Genomic DNA, 19,395 nt, shown 5'->3' with positions numbered 1-19,395 from the left:
TAAGGAGCTTGATGATGTATTTTAGAAGTTGTATGGAAGATTAAGAGGTTCATGAATAACAACTTTGAGAAAAGAAAACACAGAGGAAACTTGCTCTATCAGATGTTAAGACATATTGTGTCAAGATATTAAGACATAGCCTTATTGTGGCAAAATATAAATAGAACAGAGTAACAGAGTAGAGCACTCAGTTGACAGACCCATGTGTGTAAGGAATTTAATGATAAAGATGACCTACTAAGGGAATTGGATCCTGTGGCAGATTCCATTCCCAAAGAGGATTGCAGCATTATCTCCCTCCCACGTGTGCTTCTTTACAAAGTGACTTTGAGCCTTTCCTGTTAGAGGTAAAATGTATGTTTCCTCGCCCTGATTCTGGGCAGGTTTGTGATGACAGTTGAAGTCATGCTAAATGATTTCTGAAGCTATATATAAAGCTAATATAGCCTGAGCAAGTGTTATTAAGGTTTTATAAAGTCATACAGCCTTTGAATTTTTCTTTGTCTTGGAACTCAGCCATCATAATATGAAGCCGAAGCAGCCTGTGAAGAGGCGCTAGTGGAAAGGAACTCAGGTGCCCCTGCCCTCAGTCCCAGCTGAACTCTCAGCTGACAGCCATCACCAACTTGCCAGCCACAGGAGTGAGCCAACTTGAGAGTGGATCTTTCAGTCCCAGTGGAGCCATCTCAGCTGACACACCATGGTAAAAAGATGAACCATCCTTGCTGATCCTTGCCAGTGCTGCAGATACATGAGCAAAATAAATGTTTTTGTTGTTTTAAGCCACTATATTTTGGAGTGTTTTGTTATACTGGTGTGTTAAACAGGCCTCTATGTCACAGCATATACATATATTGGCTGTAAATGTTAAAGATAATACATACAGTTGGTGGAATATTATATAATAGACTATCTTTGTAACATAGGAGTGGGGAAGGATTTCTTAAGCAAAATCCCAAATACACAAATCATGTGCCCAAAATGGATGACTTTGATTAAATAGGAGGTAAGCAATTTTGCCCAATAAGAAATTGATAAAATGAACAGAAAGATAATTGTTTGGGAGACTATAGTTGTAAATATCAACAGTCTAATATTTGGAATTTACAAGGAACTGTTGCAAATCAACAAGAAAAAAACAGCAGCCCCTATGAAAAAGCAAAGACTAAAAACTTTCAGTTTACAAGGAAGCTCATATGAGTAAAAAGCATATGAAGAAAGTATGCAAACTCACAAATGAGTAGAAAAACAAAAATAAGAATATCAAGATTTTATGTTACACCTAGCAGAGTGGCAGAACTTGGAGAGTAGAGGATATTAGTTTCCTAGGGTTGCCATAGCAAAGTACCAAACACTAGGTGGCTTAAAGTACAGGAACTTATTTTCTTACAGTTTTGGAGGCTAGAAATTCAAATTCGAGGTGTCAGCAGGGTTGGGGTCTTTTAAGAGGTGTGGGAGAGAATCTGTTCCAGGCTTCTCTCCTAGCTTATGGTGGTTTGCTGACAATCTTTGGCCTTCCTTGGCTTGTAGATGCCTCACCCCAGTCTCTGCCTTCATCTTCACATGATATTCTCCTGTATCTGTCCATATGGTCTTCCCTCTATACATGACTGTCTTTGCATCCAAATATTTTCCTTTCTACAAGGACACCAGTCATGTTGGATTAGGACCCTCCCTAATGACCTCAACTTGACTGCATTTTCAAACATGATCACATTCTGAGCTACTGGGAGTTATGACTTTAACGTATCTTTCTTGGGGGACATATTTCAATCCATAACACTGAGTATTGTGCGACGTTGGTGGGGATGTGAGCCTTCGAAACCCTCAGGCTATGCTGATGGGAGGGAGAATGGGAGCAGCCTGGCAGTACTCAGTGAAGCCAAGTATACTCACACCACGTGACGCAGCTTTCCTGATCCTGGGAATACATGCTGGAGAATTTCCCATATAGGTTTTTTTTTGTTTCATTTTTTGGTATTTTTAGTAGAGATGGGGTTTGTCCAGGCTGGTCTCAATCTCCTGAGCTCAAGTGATCTGCTTGCCCTGGCCTCCCAAAGTGCTGGGATTACAGCTGTGAGTATACCGCTCCCATCATAGTCTCCCATACAGATTCATAAGTGACATATATGGGAAGATAATCACAGCATTGTTTGTGGTAGTGAGGAGTTGGAAACATTCTAGTTGTCCATCCTTGGGGGGCTGGATATGTTAAATCTGGTGGGTACAGATTATGGAACAGTATGCAGCATCTAGGAGAAATAACTAGATGCATGCGTGGCAATATGGATAGATCTCAAAAACATCATGCTAGGTGAAAAAAGGAAGAGACCGGATGATACCTAAAACATGAGAACATAACCTTTCTATACATTAAAATATATGCATACAAGACAATAGTCAAAGCACATATACAGATAAGCACAATACAATGCTTGTCAATTGTGGGGAGAGAAACTGGGCTGTAGAATGGAGATGAAAGAGAATTAGTAAAAAGCGGGGCATGTGGGGTTGTGTGTTGACTTCAAACAGTAACGTCTCATGAACAGAAGAATTTGTTCAAATCAACCCTGAGTCCTGAAACACACAAACACTTACCCATGAAATACTCCACTTCCATTGATTGATTTATTGATTGAGATGGAGTCTCGCTCTGTCACTTAGGCTGGAGTGCAGTGACACGATCTTGGCTCACTGCAACCTCCACCTCCCAGGTTCAAGTGATTCTCTTACCTCAGCCTCCCAAGTATCTGGGATTACAGGTGGCTGCCACCATGCCTGGCTAATTTTTTTTTGTATTTTTAGTAGAGATGGGGTTTCACCATGATGGCCAGGCTGGTCTCAAACTTCTGATTTCAAGTGATCTACCTGCCTTGGCCTCTCAAAATGCTGGGAATACAGGCGTGAGCCACCATGTCCGGCCTGAAAATACTTTTATTCTGTGAGAGTTTTAAGATCTTAAGGTTGGTGGAATGGGACATCAGTTTTGCAACGTTAAGAATTAAAAAAGAAAAAAAAAAAAGAGATCTTAGGGTTGGAAGAGACCTTCCCTTCAACATCCCTGTCTTGCCCTGCACTGCTTGTTGAGAGAGATACAAGAGAAGCAAGATGTACTTCCCATCCTCAGGATGATTCATCTAAATGGGGAGAAAACATGCTCAAGAAACAATTCTGTGATGACGCAAGTCAGCACGCAGCTCAGCAAAGGGAGAGGGACTGGGGAAGAGCAGGATGTCTGTTCAAGATAAAAATAGGTAGATGGAATGTATTGACTTCAGAAGAATTTGCTTAAGTACAAAGGACTCCCCAGGCCCTCAGCTTGCTGCCCACTGCCAGAAGCCACAAATTTCATCTGTTTCTACCAGGAAGCTCTGAGGGAGCTGTGACCTGCCGATGGTGAAGAGGCTTTGCAGGAGGGTGGGCTCACCTCCCAGCTTCAATCAGGTTACTTTTATACCTAGGGCTCCAGATTAAGATTTTCCTTGACCAGGTACGATAGCTCATGCCTGGAATCCTAACACTTTGGGAGGCTGAGGCAGGTGGATCCCTGAGCCAAGGAATTCAAGACCAGCTTGGGCAACATGGTGTAACCTCACCTCTACAAAAAATACAAAAATTAGGCATGGTGGTGTGCGCCTATAGTGCCAGCTAGTTGGGAAGCTGGGGTGGGAAGATCACTTGAGGCTGGGAGGTCAAGGGTGTAGTGAGCCATGATTGCACCACTGCACTCCATCCTGGGCGACAGAGTAAGACCCTGTCTCAAAAAAAAAAAAAAAAAGGATTTTCCCTGAGGACAGATTTCTATGTTGAAAAGTTTGAGAACCACAGATCTACAGGACAAAGTCCTAGTGCTGCAGCGGGGTCTTCCGGGCCCTCCCCTCCTCCCAATCTGGCTCTCGCTGACCTCTTGGACTTCCTCGGATCCCAGGCACTGCCATTTTATGAATACCTCCTCACTCTCTTGTGCCTCTGTCTGCTGAGTGAATTCCTCATCTCCCTCAAGCTTTATCTCCAGCATCTTTTCCTCTTTGGACTCTCTCCTCATCCATCACATTCCCCTACCTGGAGCTGATCCCCTGCTCCTTTATTAAAGCATTCACCACACCTTGTGCTGCGACTTTCTTGCTAGCCAGCTATGAGCATCCTAGAGACCAGCCACACCCTTCTCCATCTTTGTCGCCTCAGCAACCAGCATGGTGCCTGGCACTTAATTTGCGAAGGCATTGTGTGAATTGCTACATGTTTGTTTTTCTGAGTTCCCATATTCGCTTGCGTAAAAACATATGACACTTATTTATTCATTTTTATTTTTTACAAAAGTTTATTTTTTATTTTGTTTTTTGAGACGGAGTCTCACTCTGTTGCCTAGGCTGGAGTGCAGTGGCACCAATCTCGGCTCACTGCAATCTTTGCCTCCCAGGTTTAAGCAATTCTCCTGCCTCAGCCTCCCGAGTAGCTGGGACTACAGGTGCGTGCCACCACACCCGGCTAATTTTTTTGTATTTTTAGTCCAGACAGGATTTCACTGTGTTAGCCAGGATGGTCTCAATCTCCTGACCTCATGATCCACCCGCCTCGGCCTCCCAAAGTGCTGGGATTACAGGCGTGAGCCACCATGCCCAGCCAAGTTTATTCTTAAATGTGCAATAGGCTCCAAGACAACTCTTTATTCTAGTTATAGGTGGTAAAAGATATTATGGTAGAGAATCCAGATGTTTAAATAGAATGGAATTGAGGGTCATCATCATTTCAGGCACAAGGAGCAGCTTATTTGCCAGATTTCTTTTTTTCCCATTATAATACTTCTAAAAAAATTGGCACATTGTACATATTTATGGGGACAGTTTGATGTTTCCATACATGTATATGTTGTATAATGATTAAACTAGGGCATTTGGCATATTCATCACCTCATATATTTGTAATTTCTTTTTTTTTTTTTTTTTTGAGACAGAGTTTTGCTCTTGTTGCCCAAGCTGGAGTGCAATGGTGTCATCCTGGCTCACTGCAACCTCTGCCTCCCAGGTTCAAGTGATCCTCCTGCCTCAGCCTCCCAAGTAGCTGGGATTACAGGTGCGTGCCACCACGCCCGGCTAATTTTTTGTATTTTTAGTAGAAATGGGGTTTCACCATGTTAGCCAGGCTGGTCTTGAACCCCTGACCTCAGATGATCCACCAGCCTCGACCTCCCAAAGTGCTGAGATTACAGGCATGAGCCACCGCGCCTAGCTGCATTTGTAATTTCTTTGTGGTGAGAACATTAAAATCTTTGCTTCTAGCTATTTTTTTTTTCTTTTCTTTTTCTGTTTTTTTTTGAGACAGGGTCTCATTCTGTGGCTCAGGCTGGAGTGTAGTGGCACAATCACGGCTCACTGCAGACTCGACCTCTTGGGCTCAAGCGATCCTCCTACCTTAACCTCCCAAGCAGCTGGGACCACAGGTGTGCACCACCATGCCTGGCTAATTTTTAAATTTTTTTTTGTAGAGATGGAGCCTCTCTATGTTGCCCAGGCTGGTCTCAAACTCTTGGGCTTAAGTGATCTCCTGCCTTGGGCTGCAAAGTGCTGGAATTATAGGTGTGAGCTGCTGTGACCAGCCTTCTAGCTATTTTCCAATACGTAATACCTTACTGTTAACCATGATCACCCTAGTGTGCAATAGAACAACAGAATTTATTCCACCTTTCTAATTGTAACTTTGTACCCATTGACCAACCTCTCCCCATCCTCCCTTCTCCCCTCCTCTTCCCAGTCATAACCACTGTTCTGTTCTCTGTTTCTATGACATTAACTATTTTTTTTTTTAGAGCCCACATATGAGTGAGATCATACAGTGTTTGCCTTTCTGTGCCTGGCTTATTTCACTTAACATGATGTCTTCCATTTCAACATTCTGCGGAAAATGACAGGATTTCATTCTTTTCTATGGTTGAATAATATTCCGTTGTGTATATATGCCACATTTTCCTTTTCCATTCATCCACTGATGGATATTTGGTTGATTTTATATGTTGCCTATGGTGAGAAGTTCTGCAATAAAAATGAGAGTGCAGGTATCTCTCCAACATACTGATTTCATTTCCTTTGGATATATACCCAGTAGTGGAATTGCTGGTTCATAGGGTAGTTCTAGTTTTAATTTTTTGAAGAACTTCCATACTGTTTTCCACGGTGGGTGTACTAATTTTTTTGCCAGATTTCTTAACTCCACCTGTATCCAGGGCCCCTTCAGCCTCTGTTTGTTTCTGCTTGAAAGCCACATCTTCCTTGTCCATCTCCTTGGCCTGTTCCTTGTGCTGTTTCAGGGGCTGCTTCTTGCCACCTTTGTGTCCAGACATGGCACCTGCTGCCTCTTTAAAAACATATGGCATTTAAAATGGGGCGCTCTCTCTCTATCTAGCATGGGGGTTAGTAAACTATGGCCTGTGGGCCAAATCCGGTCTGTGATCTGTTTTAGCCCACAGATTAAGAATGGTTTTTATATTTTTAAAGACATAACAAATAAAAACGAAGAAAATTATGTGACAGAGACCTGTATGTGGCTTGCAAAGCCTAAAATATTTATCTGACCCTTTACAGAAAAAAATTGCCAACCCAGGGGACACTATCAGAGGACACTATGAAAAGTCATGGGATTCCATAGGCTGTGAGGAGTGGATTTGCACTAGTTAACACTAGCTGACACTTAGCTAACATAATCAATTTTTTTTATGTGCCAGCTACTGTTCTAAGGACTTTACATATGTTAACTCGTTTAATTCTCCTCCAAACCCTGAAAGATAGGCATTATTGTTAGTCTTATTTTATAAATGAGGAAACTAAGATACAGAACATTTGATGTGGTTAAGGTCCCACAGTGGCTTTTTTTCTGATGGACTTGAGACGCAGCCAGCCATGGCGGTAGAGAACAATGGGCTCTTGTGCCACTCTGCCTAGTTTCAGTCCTGGCTCCACGATTTAAATGAGTCTCTACTTAAAGTGCTTAGCTTAGTGCCTGGTATAGCATGGGAACTAGGTAAGTATTCTCTAGTATTATTGGGGTGCTGCAAAGTCACATTCACAAATAGCTTCTGTTATTATAATGGAATAGAGAAGATCACTCACTAGAACTGGAGAAAAACAGTCAGATTGGGAGAACTATGTTTCCTAGCGCACTGTGCATGATGAGGGCAGTCATGGATAAAGAGTGTGGTGTTGACATAAAGGTGTGTGAATTGAATGAGGGAGCAGAATGGTGATGTAGGATGTGTGTATGTGTGCAGTGTGCGTGTGTATATGAATGTGGGGGGACAGTGAGGGAGGGAATGTGAGAGAAACTGTCTGTGTGTTTAGCTATTAACGTAAGTATAAAACTTTGGAGACAGAATGAGAATGTCTAAGGAGGGTTGTTGATTGGGAAGGTTTTGGGGTAAAACACTTGTATAAAACTTTATAAGAAAACCCCAAGACTGATACTGTTTCTCAAAGCTTCTGAAATGTTATACATGTTTTCTTTGAACACATCTTTGAGAGTGGATCACTCAGAGGCCAGGATTTATATGGATTATGTTGTGTATTGACTGAACACAGGAACTAGTATTGGCCTCTCCACCCGTGATCCTAGAAAGTGATTTTTAGCCCAGGAAATTGACAGGCATGTCTGAAAACATTCTAGAAACAGATGGCTGAGAGCAAACTATAAGAGCTCTATGAACTAGAGTGCCTCTAGAACCGCTGCCATAGATCAAAGGTGCTGGGAACATTTAAAAATCTCTGAGATGAGTCCCAGGCATCTGGTGGTGGTGGTGGTGGAACTGGCTTGTACCACCTTGGAGGAGCCAATTGTGCATAGATATTCCCAACTCCATTGTTCAGCAACATCCATTTGGTAGCTTGAAATTGGCCATGATAAAGGTATTTACATTATAGAAATTGACAAATGCTACACATCAGAGTTTTGTTCCCTCACTTGGAGCTGGTTGTTAAGTATTTACCAGTGCACCACCACAGACATCAGGCTTACCTCTCTTATCAGTTCCAAAATCCTAAGAATAAAAGGAGCATGGTAACAAGAGCAGAATCACTAGGAGAAGAAACTTATTTTAGTGGTAACATTTTATTTTTAACAGGATAAATAGCAGTTCTTAGTTTTGAGAGGCTTTTTCAATGCCAATTGATCTAATTTTGTCCTATTTTGACATCAGACATTCTAGGAAAACATGGTGGATGTAAAATGATTGGGTTATGTTTAAACGGTATGTGTGTGTGAGTGTGTGTGTGTGAGAGAGAGAGGGAGGAGACGGAGGGAGGAAGGATGTTTGTGTGGTGGGTGGGTAAGAGTTTTGAGCAGATGCAAGACAAAGAACATAGCATATGTTGCACGAAATATAACATATTTTAAGATAGTTATATGAAATATGTATATATATTTTTTGGTCAATTGTTTCATTCAGGTTTTTCTTTGTTTTCTGGTCTTTTTTATAATTGTGCATTGACTTATTGTCTTTCCACTAGGATATTACAGAGAGAGAAGTGGATTTTTAAAAGTATATTTATTTAATGCAAGTCATACCCTAGGAGAATAAAAGATGACTGAGTCATTGTCCATGCAAAGTTGAGTATTATGTTGAGATTTTGAGTTTTTAACAATAGCTAATTTTCAATGAAGAGATTATGCTGTAAAATTGAAATGAGTTTGGAAAGGAGTCAATTAAAGTTTCACACAGTTATGATGTAGAAGTTTGTTATTATCAGTGGTTAGCGCTAATTAACACAAGAATGTGATTTCAGATGACATTGAAGGGGTATGTAAGTGCCTTTTTTGTGTCTCTTACTGTTTATGGAAGAACCAACTCTTGTGGAAAATGTAGACTTTGCAGCCATTGGCATATAATTATATGTGTTTTGTTTGTTTTTATAGAACAGATGCAAGACAAAGAACATAGTATGAGATATTGGAATGTAATTTCGAAACATATGTTTCCAAAATTATGGAAACGTTCTGGATGATAAATAAATCCTTTCAGCCTCAGAGGGTACAGGCTGCAAGGCTGAGGGAGAGCTGAGTGTTGGATGGGGAAGAACGTGGTTTAAGTAACAGGCTGAATAGTAAGCACATCAAAGCCATTAAAGCATAAACCCCCAGATTTAAAAATGTGAGAGGCGAAAGATTATGTAGCATGGTCTGGCGGCTTTATAGAACCCGTTTCAAATGAGGGATAGAACAAAAGAATGTGTGATTGAAGCTCTTGAAGAGATTTATTTTAGGAGAGAGGCAAACATTTTGCTCTGATACCAATTAACCAGGAGAAAGCACCACGTCATAAATGCCAATATTAAAAATGTAAATCCTACACCCGAGGGTGTATTGAAGACAGGTCAAAATTCTTTGAAGATGGAATGCATAAAGAGATAACAGGAAGAGAGCCTTCCAGCTGCTCAGGCTACCTGTTTAGTTCTGTGTCCTGTCTGCAGATGAGATTTTCCACGGGGAAGCAGGCTCTTGTTTGGGGTGGTTTGGCTACTTGACCTATTATGCGGGATTTAGATCTCCTTCAAGAGAATTTATTATGGGAACTCTAGAAGATCTTGTTTATAATACTCCTTTATCTGTAATGACTTGGAGATGTTCCAGGTTTTTTTCTAGCATAGTTTGGATAGCATAGTTCACATAATGGATGTGTAAAGGTATTTACAAAATGCAGAGTGAAAACCATCCAGTGCTATGTATAGCACTTTCATGCCTTTTAAAGTATGTTTGCTTCCATTAACTTGGTTGTTCCTCTCCATAATTGTGTGCAAAAGGAAAGGCATACAGAGTCATAGTCTTTAGAGCTTGGGATGAATTTAGGATGATTTAACCCAGCCCTTTCATAGTAGAAAAGAGGCCCAGGGAAGTTGAGAGATTTCATCCCCATTAGCCTCTTGGGGAAACTAAGCAAGGAGAGATTTAAGCTTCTTGGCCACCAAAAGCATTGCATGTTGAATCCTGGATTTCTGTCATTGGTAATAAGGCAGCCCAGTCTTCTGGGAAAGGAAATACACAAAAAAGTCAAACAAAAAGTGTTGTCTGGAATAGAGATGTCTGTTGCTACAAAAATATTCAACTTCTTGTCACTGAACCAGGATAATAAATCTCTTTACCTTCTGTATTTTGGTGCATTGAAACATTATCTTTTATGATCATAGGTGTTGCTTCATTATTTAAAGCATACTTGTTATTGCAGGAAAGACAAGCTTGCATTTGATTTATAATGGAACCATTGTGCTTTGAGTTAAATGCAAGTTCAAAGGAAAATGAATTCTAAATAAGAATAATTGAAGAGATTCGAGGTTCATTTGAGTTTATATTCATCAAGGCAATTGTCTCCGAAATCCTCTTATTTAAAGCAACAGGACAGATCGTAACTTACCAACTTCGCCTTTATGACATCACTTCATTCTATATATCATAATCAGAAATGTTAAGCCTCAGCAGTAATTTATACAAAATGTATTGTTACAGAGTTATAAATGTCATTAAGTGGTAGACTTATGCCTCAGTGTCATGCAAGTTGAACCTTGGATTTAAAAAAATTACCCATAATGCAAGTATTCTATAAAAATATTCTTAGTAGTCTCTCCTCCACTGCAGCCTCATATTAAAAGTTCAGTTCCATTTTCCACCTGTATTCTGCTCTGGGAAGTGCAACCTTTATTTCTCCTTCATGTTTTTAAAGTCACCTTCTTAATTCTGGTAGAACATAACTCAAACAACTGAAAATGTTAGGAATGGATTTACAGTCCCTCTGGCTACTCTCTGTCTGGGATGGAAAAGAAAGTGGAGCTGGAGATAACTTTTCCTGCCATCAAGGGACATCTATAGAGGAGAGGCGATTAATTGTAATGTGCCAACTAGTTTTGATTATTCAGGGACTTGTGATGGAATTTGTGGATTATTCAGGTCCCTGGTTTTCTGTTTTGGCTAATTTCACTGCTCAGTGGCACCTCCAGAGGTCAGGGACAGCTGTTCTCCTATGGAGTGTCCCCAAAGAGACAGTGGCAAAGGAACCACCCCCTTTTGAGCAACTACTCTGTGTCAGACACAGGGAGGATTTTTTTTTAACATTTGTAGTCTTTCATTAATTTCACAACAAACCTACATTCTATTTTATAGACAGTAAAAACTCAGTGTAATTCATTCATTTCTCAAATCTCTATCAAGTGTATTCTGTGTGCTAGTCCCTGGGATAAAACAGTGAATGAAAGACATGGGTCCCGGCTTTCTCTGAGCTTAGGATGCAGGAAGGAAAAAAAATAAAGTAGACAAATCATCAAATATATAAAATATAAAATTACAAACAGTGATATACGTAATGAATGAAAATTTTAAGGGATCACAAAATTTGTAAACAGGGGATCTGATCCAGTTTGTGGAGTCAGAGATGGCGTCCCTGAGGGCATAAGCCTCTGCGCTGGTGATTGAAGAATGGAATAGAAGCTGTCAAAGCTTGCACGGCGAGCCCACAGCAGACCTGGGATTCAAACTCAGGTCTGCCTGACACCAGACTCTCTCCGTATTGCACTACTACAGACAGTTGAAACTATGCCCTGACAGGGAGACCTTTGACTCCCAGCCCCTAGCCATGCTCTACCAGCTGCCCCAGAGATGCCGTGTCCGTGGGAGTTGGTGATGGTGGATTGGAAGCTGAAGAGCTCCTGTGGTTTCTCAGCAAGTTTAACTGGCAATATGAAGGAGCCCTCACTCTCTGTGCATTCTTTCCATTTTCTTCATGGTTCTGTCTAGATTGGATTTCGGCACTGGCAGGAGGGGTGTCCTTCTGGCATGACTCCTGATGGGGTTGTGTGGCTAATTTCAAACATTGGGAGGGGCTTGATTAATGACCAGCCCAAACCAGAGTTCAGAAACATTGCCTGGAGCCTCTGTAAAACTCCCCAGATCCTGCCTCCTTGTCTACCTCCCTTTACTCAACCCTGCCTCCCCTGATCTAAAGCCATCTTGGAGATTGGCTACCTGCCTGAAAAACTCCCTGACCTGCTGAGGAACTGCAGCAGGGAGTCCTGTTAGCAGCTGTGGGAGGGTTGGAGTCTGACCAGAACATTCCTCGCTCATGTTTCCACCCACTCCGTGTCTGCAGGGTGAAATGCCCCATTGGATGCGGTGGCCACCCCAGAGCTGCACCTTCTAGCTGGATACAGGGATAGGAGTGGTTGGGATTGAAGGCGAGAAGTCTGGGAAATGAACCATTTTCTTAGGTCTTCTGCTGATTTCCACCCCTCTGACTAATTATAGCAGGGGCAGTGATTTACCAAAAGGAGGCATTGTATGACTTTTTAAGGACATCTTTCCAAAAAAACACGCAAAAATTCTCCCCCAAGCAAAACCAACCGCCCCCGCAAAAAAACCTAAAGGCCAAAAAACTCAAACATCCAGGGAAAAGACCTTCTCTTTAAGCCTAAATTTCCACCATTTGTGACTTACCTTTTTTTTTTTTTTTTTTTTTTTGAGACGCAGTCTTGCTCTGTCGCCAGGCTGGAGTGCAGTGGCGCTATCTCGGCTCACTGCAACCTCCACCTCCCGGATTCAGGCGATTATCCTGCCTCAGCCTCCTGAGTAGCTGGGACTACAGGCGCGCGGCACCACGCCCAGCTACTTTTTGTATTTTTAGTAGAGACGGGGTTTCATCATGTTGGCCAGGATGGTCTCGATCTCTTGACCTCGTGATCCACCCGCCTCGGCCTCCCAAAGTGCGGGATTACAGGCGTGAGCCACTGCGCCCGGCCTGTGACTTACTTTTTTGAGTTACACAACATTACTTTCTTGCTTCAATGTTTTTGTGTAAATGCACGCTGTCTGGGGAGAAGCATAGTTCTTGAAGTTGAAACCACCGAAATGTGAATGAATTTATCATATCCCTTGTTTGTATCTGGCGAACGGGTAGCTAGAGGGCCTGAGGTATCTTGGGGAACAGGTCGTTGAAGTGGGGACAGGACGGGGCACTCACTTTAATCGCTGGTCCGAGCTCCCCAGCCTCCCTTTTGCAAAAAGCAAAAATACGTTATCGTCACTAGGGGGCGGAAGTAGGCCAGCAATCGGTCTCTAGTACTTGTTTGGTCTGAAAACCAAAGTTGGCAAATCTGCATTATTAGTGTTTTATTTTTCTTAGGAATCCCAAGTCTCTCTGAGATGGTATGAGTGTGAGAGTTAGGCTACTGTAGTGTAAAGAAGCCAATCCCCAGAAAATAAAAGCCCTGTGTAGGTAAAGCAGATACCCAACAGATTCTATCAATGGACTTTGAAATTGTTCTACTGTTCTTATTATGATAATTTACTGAAAATTTCTCAGATCTAAAATTCAAATAAGAATGTTTGAAACCTGCCGGGTTCGGCGGCTCATGCCTGTAATCCCAGCACTTTGGGAGGCCGAGGCGGGTGGATCATTAGGTCAGGAGATCGAGACCATCCTGGCTAATACGGTGAAACCCCGTCTCTACTAAAAATACAAAAAATTAGACGGGCGTGGTGGCGGGTGTCTGTAGTCCCAGCTACTCGGGAGGCTGAGGCAGGAGAATGGTGTGAACGTGGGAGGCGGAGCTTGCAGTGAGCCGAGATCGCGCCACTGCACTCCAGCCTGGGCGACAGAGCGAGACTCCATTTAAAAAAAAAAAAAAGAATGTTTGAAACCAAACTGGTTTGTCAAATGCATAACAGCGCCCTTGATTTCATAAAAGGATGAAAACTTGCATGTGGATGTATTTTTTTCTGATTATAAAGAACAAATTCTCTTGAGGAATGGTTAAAAAAAAATCTGCCCCCCCCGACAGTAAAATTCGTATTGTACTGTTACGGGTAGCTCTGTTCTTACTGAATAAATCTTGCTTAGCAACTTACCTCCAGAGTAAATAATAAATCACTGCTGAAAGCTTCAGGCATTTAGCTCCGTCTGGGCAGTAAAACTTTGTGATGGTCTTGACAGCATTTTGTAAAATCATAATTGCTTAGGGAAAATGATTCTGGATGTCTTAAAATGTTCAGAATTAAGGAGGAGCTGTTCCTTTGAGGGAAGTTATTCTAATGCCGTGTGTGTGTGTGTGTGTGTTATTCTTTATACGAATTCTAGATTATAATTTACACACACTCATCATTTCTATTAAGAATATGTAAAAATTCGATTAGAAGCACAGCCACATGTATCACACCAAGGTTTCATTAAAAAAATAACCTTGAGGCAATTAGGGCAAAGATGCTCAGTTATCTGTGCACAGTATACTATATGCAGGCCTAGCTTTATATACACATATAATTATGGATTGAATTGTAAGCCTCCCCAAGATTCATAGGTTGAGGCCGTAACCCTCAGTATCTCAGAATATGACTGTAATTGGATACAGGGTCTTTAAAGGGGCAAAAGTGAGGCTGGGATTAGAGCCTCTTTAAAGAGGTAAAAATTAGTGGCTTATCCCCGCCATCCCAGCACTTTGGGAGGCCAAGGCGGGAGGATTGCTTGAGCCCTGGAGTTTGAGACCAGCCTGGGTAACATAGCAAGACCCCATCTCTCTAAAAAAATTAGCTCAGTGTGGTGGTATGCCTGTAGTCCCAGCTATTTGGGAGGCTGAGGGGGAGGATTGCTTGAGCCCAGAAGCTGATGCTGTGGTACGCTGTGATTGCACCGCTGCACTCCAGCCTGGGCGACAGAGCGAGACTCCATCTCAAAAATAAATAAATAAATAAATAAAAATTTTAAAAAAGTGGCTGGCTGGGTGTGGTGGCTCATGCTTGTAATCCCAGCACTTTGGGAGGCCGAGGCGGGTGGATCACGAGGTCAGGAGATCGAGACCATCCTGGCTAACATGGTGAAACCCCGTCTCTACTAAAAAAAAAAAAAAAAAAAAAATTAGCCGGGCTTGGTGGTGGGCGCCTGTAGTCCCAGCTGCTTGGGAGGCTGAGACAGGAGAATGGTGTGAACCCGGGAGGTGGAGCTTACAGTGAGCTGAGTTCGCGCCACTGCACTCAAGCCTGGGTGACAGGGCGAGACTCTGTCTCAGGAAAAAAAAAAAAAAAGTGGTAAAATGAGGTCATTAGGGTGTGCCCTAATCCAGTGTGACTGGTGTCCTCCTAAAAGGAAATGATGCCCCAGACATACACAGAGGGAAGACCATATGGAGACCCATGGACCAGGCAACCCTCTACAATTACAAGCCCAAAAGCAAAGCCTCAGAAGGAACCAACCCTGCTGACACCTTGGACTTCCAGCCTCCAGAACTGTTTGATGTGAAATTGTTTTCAAAGTAACAAATACAACATTGTTTTCAAAAGTCAATGTGTTAAAATGATATATTGGCATGTTTGAAATAGAGCTTGTGATTTGGTTGTAACGATTTTAATATCAATAATTTTTTTTTTTTTTTGAGACAGGGTCTCATTCTGTCACCCAGGCTGGAGTGCAGTGGTGCCATCTTGGCTCACTTTAACCTCTGCCTCCCGGGTTCGAGTGATTCTTGTGCCTCAGCCTCATGAGTAGCTGGGACTACAGTCACGTGCTACCGCACCTGGCTAATTTTTTGTATTTTTAGGGCATCACCATATTGGCCAGGCTGGTCTCAAACTCTTGGTCTCAAGTGATCCACCCACCTCGGCCTCCCAAAGTGTTGGGATTACAGGCAAGAGCCACTGTGCCTGGCCTAATATCAGTAATTTTTAAGTAGAATTGTTGAAAATGAAATAAAATCTTTAAAGAGACTCATATGATTGAACTGATCACCCCCCTGTAAGTTGCCAGTGAACTTAGTATGCGTGTCTGGATTCAACACAATTACATGGCTGTTTCAATTTCTCGTCCTTTGGAAGTCGGAAGACACCTTTTTAGATGTTGTTCTTTTCTATCGTTCCCCAAAATTGTCATAGGACATTTAACCCCAAGTCTTGCATAGTAAGTGAAGTCTCTTCCTTTGTCTTATTTTTCCCAACCAAACAACAGTTTATTGTTTCCAGGTTCACCTCTGGAGTGGGATGTGACCAGGAAGGTTCAGGTCTAGCCCAGCCTGAGTCATGGTAATGTTCTGGAATCTTAGCATCTTCCTGTAATGTGTAGGCACCTCTCTGAGTTTCCTATAGCACTAACTTTCTCTATAGTAACTAAGTTTTTGAGGCCAGTAAGTGCAGGGCTGGAAATAGTGAGGTACTTGACAAAACTGCAAAGTTCAACATTCCCACCCTGGCCCATGGCCTGGTGTCTCCTTTCCAAGGCTGTTTCTGTATCCAGGAGACCCGCTAACTTCACCTGTAGGTATCATAGGCTGATTCTCTAGTATGCTATTCTTTTCCATCTCTCTCCCCTATCAAAACTGGTCCTCCAGAGAGTATTGGATAGGAATCATTTATGATGTAGTGTAAATTCCTCAATAGGTTCCCTTGCCCCATGGCAAGGACACTTAAAATCACATCTCTTATCTTCAGGACTTCCTCCTTCTGAGAGCAGTTCCAAACATCTAGGAGCAGGTGGAGAGGCATCTTTCAGGGGCAGGAGATTTTTCATATGCATCACATCTGGAAGGCAGTTCCCTTCTTTGTTGGTGGAAAAAGCCAGGTGTGAATAAAAGAACCATGTTAAGTAGTTGCTCTGAGCTCATAGTGAACAAACACACATTTGTGACCAGGATTAGCAGCCTGGGTCTGGCTGACCTCTTTCGTTTTCGTCCTCTTAGGAGGGGGTGTGTATTTGGATGTATGTTGCTCACTCTGGGCATGGGAGAAGTAGCTAGTGTTATACACTGGCTGCCTGAGTCCTGTGGGTAGTGAGACAGGACAAGCATGGCAAGCCTCTGAAAGATGCTTTCTTCACCACCTCTGTCTGATGTAGTTTGGGCAACAGAGCCTGGTGTACACAAGGAGATCAATAAAATATTTTTTTGGATGGATCAATGAATGGACAAATGAATGTATGAATGAATGAGTTCTGGGAGCTCACAGGTAAGACCCCACTTTGGATCTTTCCTTTTGCTTTCTTGCTGTCCACTCTAGTTAGCCATCAGTATGATGCCTTGGTACCATCACTGCCGTGCTGGTACCACTACACTTCCTACACTATGTAGTATGTTATACATACTGTGGAGTATATATTACATATGCACATACAAATGCTGTAACCACCATGAGATCTATACAAAAAATTGGAACATTTAAAAGAATGAGAAAATTAAGTGTAAACAAGTTCTAATATTTTTTCCTATACCCCAATGGATATAAATGCACACCCGGGTGGGAGTTGGGCATTACTTTGGAAAGCACTTGCTGAGGGCAGTGGTTTTATGTCTGACTTTGGCTAGAATCTGCATTGCATCTACTAGATGAAGTGAGAGCAGGATTCAATTTAAATATTCACTGAGGGCCTGCCTGGTGGTGGATGGTCTGCTAAATGCTGAGGGTGATAGTGACTCCATGCTCTGGATTATTCTAGGCAGACTTGATTTAAAATACTCTCTCCCACCTTCCCACAAGTACACTCATACTGGCTGGTTGCATGCCCAGATTTTTAGTATAGAAAATGTTGGCCAGGTGCAGTGCCTCATGCCTGTAATCCCAGCACTTTGGGAGGCCAAGGCAGGCAGATCACATGATGTCAGGAGTTTGAGACCAGCCTGGTCAACATGGTGAAACCCTGTCTCTACTGAAAAAAACAAAAATTAGCTAGGTGTGATGGCTCATGCCTGTAATCCCAGCTACTCGGGAGGCTGAGGCAGGAGAATGGCTTGAACCTGGGAGGTGGAGGTTGCAGTGAGCCGAGATCAAGCCACTGCACTCCAGCCTGGGTGACAGAGTGAGACTCTGTCTCTTCCAAAAAAAAAAAGTGTTGTGACAAGAGCTTCGGAAGAGATAAAAGATGTAGAAGACTGCTCTTGTTTCTCAGGTCTTATTTTAGGTTATGTTGTTAGGAGAGGCCTCCAAGAAGGGGCACACAGGAGCCTCAAATATCTTTGCAATGCCTGTTTCTGAACCCAAGAGGAGGGTGCTCAGGTTTCCTTTTATTCTTTATTTTTATTTTTTGAGACAAGGTCTCGCTCTGTCACCCAGGCTGGAATTCAGTGGTATGATCTTGGCTCACTGCAGCCTTGACTTCTTGGGTTCAAGTGATCCTCCTGCCTCAGCCTCCTGAGTAGCTGGGATTATAGGTGCGTGTCACCACACCCAGCTAATTTTTTTTTTTTTTGTATTTTTTGTAGAGATGGGGTTTTGCTAGTTGCTCAGGCTGGTGTCGAACTCCTAGGCTTAAGCAATGGTCCTGCCTCGGCCTCCCAAAGTGCTGGGATTATAGGGGTGAGCCACTGCGCCTGGCTTCCTTTTATTATTCATACCTAATTTATACATATATGCCATAGGTACGCTTCTGAAAATTGAAGTATTTTATGAAAAGCAAAAGGAAATAAAAAAGGCATTTAAAAGTGTGGGGCCCTCTGGGACCAAGTGCAAATGGAGTGAAGCAGACAGTACATTACACAGATCAATGGGGCTGGGACGGTCTGGGGAAGCTTTGCCAATGAGGTTGTCAACTGCGGGGCCTAGCAGCACAGTGGAACATGGGCAGGTAGAGAGGCACTGGGGACACTTGGGTGACTTGAACAGTGAGAGTTAAGCATGGAGGTGGAGCCTGGCCTGAAAGGTAACATCAACAGGAGGGCAGCAGCCAGGTGGTCACATTGGGTTACAGTGGGGATCCAGTAGAGAGATGGGCTAAAACTGGTTGGAGCATGTTTTGAAAACCAGATTTAAAAGTTTCAAAATTGTATTGAGGTCACTGAAGAGCCCTTAACCAAAGTGAGTGAAATTTTGGGAAGGTGAATTTGAAGCTATGGTGAAATGACACCTGTTGATGGCGTCTACTTGATACCTCCTGATTCCATTTACTTAGCTGTTTGTACTGCAACAATAGCCTCCTTATTGGGCTCTTTCTCTCCTATCTTAATCGCTGCTCATCCATTTCCTATACTTTTGACTGACAGATCTTTAAAAAACGCTGTCTGAACATAATATATCAGTTCCCAGCGCAAAAGTCTTTTAATGGTCCCTGCTGTCTTTTGAATGAATCCAAATGCCATCGCAGGACATACAAGGCCCTGTGTGCCTTTGTCCTTGTCCTCCTCTCCAGCATTGCCCCCAACTTCCCTCTCTAACCAAATGGAAGCACCCGTGCTTCCCTGAACTCTCTATACCCTCCCCTTTGAACCTGGGTCAGGAGGCTGCTCCCCAACCCCCAGCTTCCTCTTACCCTGACTTCTAGCCATCCTTCAAGAGTTAGCTCAGGTATCAGGTCCTTTAAGACCTTTCCTACTCGAAGGGAGGCCTGTGTATCAGCAGCATCTTAGCATCTCCTGGGAGCTTGTTAGATGTGCAGAATCCCAGGCCTACCTCAGACTTACTGAG

At 42.7% G+C, this 19,395-nt stretch overlaps 1 long non-coding RNA gene across 1 annotated transcript in view; it reads left to right on the top strand.

The window, feature by feature from the left end:
• LOC129531631 (uncharacterized) overlaps positions 1-789 on the top strand; it is a 191,916-nt gene extending 191,127 nt beyond the window's left edge. Inside the window, exon 4 of the long non-coding RNA XR_010129965.1 lies at positions 517-789. This is a non-coding gene — a long non-coding RNA (uncharacterized lncRNA). The remainder of the gene's footprint in view (positions 1-516) is intronic.
• The last annotated feature ends 18,606 nt before the right edge of the window (positions 790-19,395 follow it).

Source organism: Gorilla gorilla, chromosome 12 (assembly GCF_029281585.2).
Source record: "Gorilla gorilla gorilla isolate KB3781 chromosome 12, NHGRI_mGorGor1-v2.1_pri, whole genome shotgun sequence".
Classification (NCBI taxonomy): domain Eukaryota; kingdom Metazoa; phylum Chordata; class Mammalia; order Primates; family Hominidae; genus Gorilla; species Gorilla gorilla.
This window is presented reverse-complemented; position numbering and strand designations above follow the sequence as displayed.